This window comes from Phoenix dactylifera, unplaced genomic scaffold (genome assembly GCF_009389715.1).
Source record: "Phoenix dactylifera cultivar Barhee BC4 unplaced genomic scaffold, palm_55x_up_171113_PBpolish2nd_filt_p 000051F, whole genome shotgun sequence".
NCBI lineage: Eukaryota > Viridiplantae > Streptophyta > Magnoliopsida > Arecales > Arecaceae > Phoenix > Phoenix dactylifera.
The window spans coordinates 100,936-108,227 of record NW_024067670.1 but is presented as its reverse complement, the minus strand read 5'-3'; positions in this window follow the sequence as shown (position 1 = coordinate 108,227).

Below are 7,292 nucleotides of genomic sequence, written 5' to 3'. Positions count from 1 at the left end.
GAGAAGAAGAGGAAGAAGAAGAGAACACAGGGATTTACGTGGTTCGGCAATATGCCTACGTCCACGGGAGCGAAACGGTCGTAACTTTTCTTCTGTCACAAAATAACAAGGGTTACAAGATATTTATAGCTAAACCCTAACCCTGGAGTCCCAATCCCTATCAGCATCCCTGGTAAGATAAAATATTACATAATTATCCCAAAGATAAATATATCTCGTCGCTTCGCTCCGCTCCGTTAGAATACCAGTGTACCACTCAAATAAGAATACCACTTAATATGAGCCACTTATTCTAACAATCTCCACCTTGGCGAATATTCACCCCTTAGGAGAAAAATAACCTGGGATACCACCTGACGCTGATAGGTTGGAACACATCCTCTCTAGCACCTAGAGATGTTAACCAAGTCCAAGCAATGCTTGAACTTATCTGCAGTAACGGGTTTTGTCAACATGTCTGCTGCATTTTCAGAAGTGTGAACTTTCTCGAGCAATATGTCACCGGAAGAAACCAACTCCCTGATCTTGTGATACCTTACATCTATGTGCTTGGTTCTCGCATGATATACCTGATTCTTCGCCAAATAGATCGCACTCTGACTGTCACAATGCAACTGAACTCCACCTTGCTGAACACCCAGCTCTTTGACTAATCCCGTCAACCACAATGCTTCCTTGGCAGCCTCAGCCACTGCCATATACTCGGACTCAGTCGTAGATAGTGCAACTAGAGACTGAACCATGGACCTCCAACTGATAGGCCCTCCTGCAAGAGTGAATACATAGCCTGTAGTCGACCTCCTGTCATCCAAGTCCCCTGCATAATCTGCATCAACATACCCCACGACTGAAGGATCATCCTGCTGTCTGACAAACATGATACCATGGTCTGTAGTACTCCTCAAGTATCTGAAAATCCACTTGACTGCATCCCAATGCTGTCTTCCTGGATTCGCCATATAACTTGCTCACTGCACTAACTGCATGCGCTAAATCCGGCCTAGTACAAACCATAGCATACATCAGACACCCCACTGCACTAGCATATGGAACCTTTGACATGTCTTCAATTTCTTTTTCTGTCTTTGGGCACTGTGAGGTAGACAATCTGAAATGATTCGCTAAAGGTGTGCTCACTGGCTTCGCATTACTCATGCTGAACCTCTCCAACACCTTTTGTATATAACTATCCTGAGATAACCACAATTTCCTGGAATCTCTGTCCCTGCGAATCTCCATCCCAAGAATCTTCTTGGCCGCGCCCAAATCTTTCATGTCAAACTCTCTACTCAACAAAGTCTTCAACTTGTTGACTTCATTCATACTCTTTGCAGCAATCAACATATCATCCACATAAAGTAACAGAAAAATAAAAGAACCATCATCAAGGCTCCTCACATAAACACAATAGTCATACTCACATCTCTTGTAGCCAATCCGAATCATGTAGGAGTCAAAACGCTTGTACCACTGCCTCGGAGATTGCTTTAGCCCATAAAGTGACTTCCTCAATTTACAGACTAAGTGCTCCTGTCCAGGTTCTGAAAACCCTTCTGGCTGCTGCATGTAAATCTGCTCCTCCAACTCACCATGAAGAAAAGCTGTCTTTACATCCATCTGCTCTAACTCCATATTGTAATGTGCTACCAATGCCAACACTACCCTGATGGAAGTGTGTCTGACCACTGGGGAGAAAATCTCATCATAATCAATCCCAGCTCTCTGTGAGTATCCCTTTGCTACCAGACGTGCCTTGAACTTTTCCCCTTCTTTTTCTGATACTGCTTCCTTTTTCTTGAACACCCACTTGCATCCTATCGCTCTCTTCCCCTTTGGAAGCTCCACCAACTTCCATGTCTGATTTTTATTCAAAGATTCCATCTCCTCCATCATAGCACCCATCCATTTACTCTTCTCCTAGCTATGTACTGCCTCCTGAAAAGTAGTAGGATCTCCACTGCTAGTGATTAATGCATAGGAAACCAAATTTTCAAAACCATACCTAGTTGGTGGCTTGATAGTACGCTTGGGTCTGTCTGTGATTATATTATGTTGCTCTTGATCGGCTGAGGTAGAAGTCTCTGTACCCTGAACATTATTTTCCTTGACAGAACTCTCTAACTCCACCTGCATCACCTGCTTATTGCTGGTGCAACTTTCTGGCATCTGCTTCTCTTCTTCTTGAGTACTTTTCAACATGGCTTTCTCATCAAAAACCACATCTCTGCTGATCACCACCTTGTTTGCCTTCGAATCCCAAAGCTTGTACCCTTTCACCCCTTTCTGATACCCCAGAAAGATACACTGTCTAGACTTCGGGTCTAGCTTTGACCTCTCCTCACTAGGAATATGCACATAGGCAGGACATCCAAATACTCTCAAACTTGATTAGTCTACCTCATTACCTGTCCATACCTCCTCTGCAACCTTACCATCTAGTGCTGCCCTAGGTGACCTGTTAATCAAAAAGCATGCCATATTCACTGCCTCTGCCCAGAAGTTCTTTGCAAGCCCTGCATTTAACCTGAGACACCGTGCTCTTTCAGCTATAGTCCTGTTCGTCCTTTCCGCCACACCGTTCTGCTGAGGTGTCTTGCGTACTGTGAAGTGTCTCTTAATCCCATGCTGCTCACAAAACTCAATGAACTTTGAATCTGTGTACTCAGTCCCATTGTCTGACCTGAGGCATTTGATCTTTCTCCCTGTCTGATTTTCTACTTCAGCTTTCCACAACTTGAACTTGGCAAACGTTTCTGACTTGTGCTGCATGAAGTACACCCAGACCTTTCTCGAGAAATCATCAATAAAAGTTACGAAATATGTATGTCCACCCCGTGATGCTACTCTGACTGGTCCCCAAACATCTGTATGAACATAATCAAGAATACCCTCTGTCTTGTGCGTGGCAGTCCTGAATTGAACCTTGTTCTGTTTTCCAAGAACACAATACTTGCAGAAATCCAGTTTGCAAGTTTTAATACCCTTCAGGAAATTTCTTTTATGCAGTTCCAGCATACCACGTTCACTCATATGACCCAAACGCATATGCCACAAGACTGTATTATCAGACTCAGACTCTGCAGCAGCAACTCCACCTACAACAGTAGTTCCTATCAACCTGTAGATGTTCCCTGCTACTTTCTGCCCCTTCATCACTGTCATAGCACCTCTACTAACCTTCATTACTCCACCTTGAGACTTGTAACAAAACCCGTTAGAGTCTAAGGTACCCAATGAAATTAGATTCTTTCTCAAATCTGGAACATGTCTAACATCACACAACGTTCTAACCACACCATCAAACATAGTAATTCTGATATTACCTATTCCAATGACTTTGCAAGATGCATCATTACCCATCAAAACAGAACCAGAATTAACTAACCTGTAGGTGTCAAACCAATCTTTATTGGGCGTCATGTGATAGGAACATGCTGAATCTAGAATCCAAGAATCCGCGAGATGATTTGAACTGGACGAAACTGAAAGTATATCACCATCACTGCTCTCTGTGTCTTCTTTCACTATATTTGCAGACTTGGACCCTTCAGATCTGTCATCATCTTTATCCTTCTTTTTCTCAGGACAATTCTGCTTTATGTGATCTTGTTTTCCACACTTGTAGCACGTTATGCTCTTCTTTTTTCTGGATTTAGACCGAGATTTACTGCGATTTGATCCATTCCTTGTGTTGCTTCTTCCACGCTCCTGGTTACCCTTCACCACTAAGCCTTCTCCTTGAGAACTCTCAGCACTGGCTTTCTTCCTCTGATGAAAACCTAACAAGGCTCCAATGACGTCCTCTAACTCTAGGGTCTCCTTTCCCCACGTCAGAGTTGTAACCAAATTTTCGTACGTAGGAGAAGCAGGTAAAGAATGCAATAACATCAACGCTTTGTCTTCGTCTTCGAACTTCACATCAACTCGCTGCAGATTACTGATAATCTGATTGAACACGTTGATATGTTGGCTTAAATCAGCACCCTCTGTCATCTTAAGACCGTACAATTTCTGCTTAAGATAGAGCTTGTTCGTCAACGACTTGGACATGTACCGACTCTCCAATTTTGACCAAATTGCTGCCGGTGATTCCTCGTCCATGACATGATACATCACGTCATCAGCCAGACAAAGTCGTATATTTGAAACAGCCTTAGTCTCCAATTCCTTCCACTCTGTATTACCCATATCATCTGGTTTCTTTCCATACAAGGCCTTCACCATACCCTGTGATACTAACAGATCCTTCACCCTCCTCTGCCATAGCCCGAAATTCCCAGTTCCATCGAACTTTATCACATCGAACTTTGCAGAAGACATCCCTACAATCTTATTTTTTTGCAAAATAAAATAGAGAAAAAATAGGATCTGTTGAAAAATTAAAATACCAGAAACGCCCCTCTTCTCCTAGGTCAGAATGCACGCTAGCAACGGCAGAACCCCCCTCCTCGCGACGAGAGGACCGGCGGGCGGAGCGCTAGCGATGGCCTCTTTCTCCACTGGATCCCGCCACGGACGGCGGTGGTGGCGCGCGGATGACGGGAAGTTCTTCCTCTCCTCGCTTGCGTCGGTCGACGATGGGGGTTTGGGCTTCCTTGCTCGGACAGCGCTCCTCTCCTCCTTGATCTCCTGCTTCCCGTTGAAGAGCACGACGGGAAGGAGGCTGCGGGGTTGACGGCGTGCTCGGGGAAAGATGCTCTCTGCGATGGGGTTTTCTTTTCTCCACGGGAGCCACGACGAACCAGAGAACAATGGGGTTTCGGTTGGGAAGAAGAAACCCACGAGCCCCCCCTCCACGTGAAGCAGGAACGCCCACGTGAAGAATTGTATTCCCTGTGCTTGGGAGAGAGGACACAAAACCCTCAAAAAACCCCTCCGACGTGAAAGGAAAATCTCCTACCTTCACGTTGAAGCAAAACCTTCCACGACTGATCTCCCCTTTCCCTCTCTTCACGGCCTTCAAGAAGCAACCCCTCCTGTGAAACCAACCTGGCACGGAAAAGACCACCCACGGGAGGAAAATTTCTTTGCGTTTTCTCGGCTTGGGAGAAGACGCCTCTAATCTCCCCACGGGAAGAACACCGCCCACAGCCGCAGGAAATATCACCTAAGGCTCTGATACCAATTGTTGCGAAAATACAGGATCCAAATGGCGAACAGAACAATGCACAGAATTAAGAGAAGAAGAGGAAGAAGAAGAGAACACAGGGATTTACGTGGTTCGGCAATATGCCTACGTCCACGGGAGCGAAACGGCCGTAACTTTTCTTCTGTCACCAAAGTAACAAGGGTTACAAGATATTTATAGCTAAACCCTAACCCTGGAGTCCCAATCCCTATCAGCATCTCTGGTAAGATAAAATATTACATAATTATCCCAAAAATAAATATATCTCGTCGCTTCACTCCGCTCCGTTAGAATACCAGTGTACCACTCAAATAAGAATACCACTTAATATGAGCCACTTATTCTAACAATACCCAAGTGCCATCAAAGAGATACAAGCAGAGGAGAAGAAATATGTTCATGATCGTTTCTTTAATCTCAAGATACTTGAGATTGCGCGAAACATGAAAGCTGAAAAGGCTGCACAGATGCAAGATCAACAAGGAGGTGGTGGTAGTGGTGCAGGTGGCGGCCAGCCTCGTGGCTGGAATGTTGGTCAGCGCCGGTGAACTCCATTCATGGTTATATAAGGTGCTTTGTTAAATTTGGTCTTTTGTCTGATCAGTTTGTTCAGAAACTATCGAACATTTCATGTTCAGGGGGTATGTAATTCACACTTTGGTTGTCTTCTTAATAAATGAAAATAGCTGTTTGCCAGCAGTTTTAGCACAATGTATCAAAGATTGACACAGTAACTAATGGCATATTCATCGAGTACTAGTTACTTATACCTTGTAGCCTGTGATTCACCATGTGTTCAATTTCTGGGCATGTGTTTATAGGAAGCTTCTAATTACGTGTGATATCAAAGTTCCAGCAAGATGAGAACATACGAGCACAGGCCATGGAGATCAGGCCCATCCCTTCTTCAGATAGACCTTTGACAGCTCGGAACACCTAGAGTTCCCTCTCTGCTATGGCAGCTCCTCAGACGGTGTTTGTCACATGGGAGTCCCCACCCCCGAGTTTCCTGAAGATCAATTTCGACGAGTCAATGTTGGATGGTGGTATGCGGGGCGGTGCAGGCTTTGTCATACGAGGCCCGCACCCAGGGCAGTGGCAGTAGGTGGCTACCAGCTGTTTGACACGTCGGTTCCGGGAGCAGAGCTGCGAGCTGCCTGGGCGGATCTTCGAGATGCGCGGGTGGTGCTGTAGGCCAGTTCGATCATTCTGGAGGGCGACTCGACCACGGTCATTAGGTGGATTCAGAGAGGGTCGAGGGGTGAGAGCACAGACTACCCCCTTGATTCGCGACATAGGGATGATGATGAGAGATGGAGGGGCCATCCAGGCCAAGCATGTATTTAAGAAAGCCAATGGGGCAGCCGATTGGGTGGCTGCCTATGCGGCCTACCACTCAAGGTACGCCCTTTGGTCGGGGGAGGGGGAGCTACCATTGGCACTCCATGAGTTGTATTTTGACTTTATTGGGTGTATTCGTACACGCACTGTATGAAGCATTCGTTTTAAGCAAAAAAAAAAAAAAAGGAGATGAGAACATATGCATGTGTGTGTGTATCCAAGGGATGGGGCGACGTCCATCCAGCCTCCTGCAGGTAGGGTTGAACTGAGGTTTTTGGATACCGTAGCAGAATAACTTTACCAACTGAACTAATTGGTGACTTAGTCTTTGCAAATACAGATTGATATCTTTGCCCATCCCGAAATTGCAATATATCACCAAGATCACCATCAATATTCTCCATCTTGGTGAACGGAGATCATGGTAAAAGCTGCACTAATGTCCCCTGTTAATGGGTTTTCTGGTCCTGCTAGAAATAGTGCAATTTTTGGAGCAACCAGAAACAAACTGCTGGTGAATATTACTGCTTTCACTTGAATGTATTTAGGAAATTTGACTATAGTTGTTTTAATGCTTAATTGTTAAAATTTAAATTCATGCCAATTACATAAATATATTGAGGCCTCCATTGTCCGTTTCTTTTCGAGTTGGAGCCAGTTTTTGCCCGTACAAGCTGACATGTCCCACCCATGTCAAATAAATTCTTGTTTAACAAAAACAAAAAATAAAAACAAAATGTCTAAAATTAGACCCGAACCATTTTATAGGTTGGATTTGAATTTACTGGATCTGGATCCAATCCGACCCGACCCGATCCGAACC